The following is a 730-nucleotide window of genomic DNA, read 5'->3' as shown; positions in this document are numbered from 1 at the left end:
ATACCGATGTATGTGGACCGTTTAGATCAACCACGAAGGATGGGAACCGCTTCTACGTGACTTTTACCGATGATTATAGTAGATATGGGTATATCTATTTAATCAAGCAAAAGTCAGAAACTTTTGAAAAGTTCAAAGAGTTCAAGAATGAAGTGGAGAATCAATTGGGCAGGAAAATCAAGATGCTTCGATCCGATCGAGGAAGAGAGTACCTAAGTCTTGAATTCCACGATTATCTCAAGGAGTGTGGAATAGTTTCGCAATTGACGCCTCCTAGGACACCGCAGTTGAATGGTGTGGCAAAAAGGCGTAATCGAACCTTATTGGATATGGTTCGCTCTATGATGAGTCGTGCTTCACTACCTATCTCTTTTTGGGGGTATGCATTAGAGACTGCCGCCCATATCCTTAACCGAGTCCCTACTAAGAAGGTTGCCAAAACACCTCACGAGATGTGGACAGGGAAAGCTCCCTCGTTGGCACATATCAAGGTTTGGGGTTGCGAGGCTTTCGTAAGACGAGATACTCACGACAAGCTCGAACCTGGAAGTGAGCAATGTATTTTCATCGGCTACCCGCAGACATCCTTTGGATATCTCTTCTATAGACCGAAGGACAATGTTGTCTTTGTTGCGAGGAGAGGAGTTTTCCGAGAGCGAGAACTCATAAGCCAAGGAGACAGTGGGAGGCAAATCGAGCTTGAAGAGATTCAAGAGTCGATAGATGAAGG

This window comes from Lactuca serriola, chromosome 1 (genome assembly GCF_051521515.1).
Source record: "Lactuca serriola cultivar US96UC23 chromosome 1, Lser_US96UC23_V15, whole genome shotgun sequence".
In the NCBI taxonomy this organism is placed as follows: domain Eukaryota; kingdom Viridiplantae; phylum Streptophyta; class Magnoliopsida; order Asterales; family Asteraceae; genus Lactuca; species Lactuca serriola.
Note: the sequence above shows the minus strand (reverse complement) of the source record.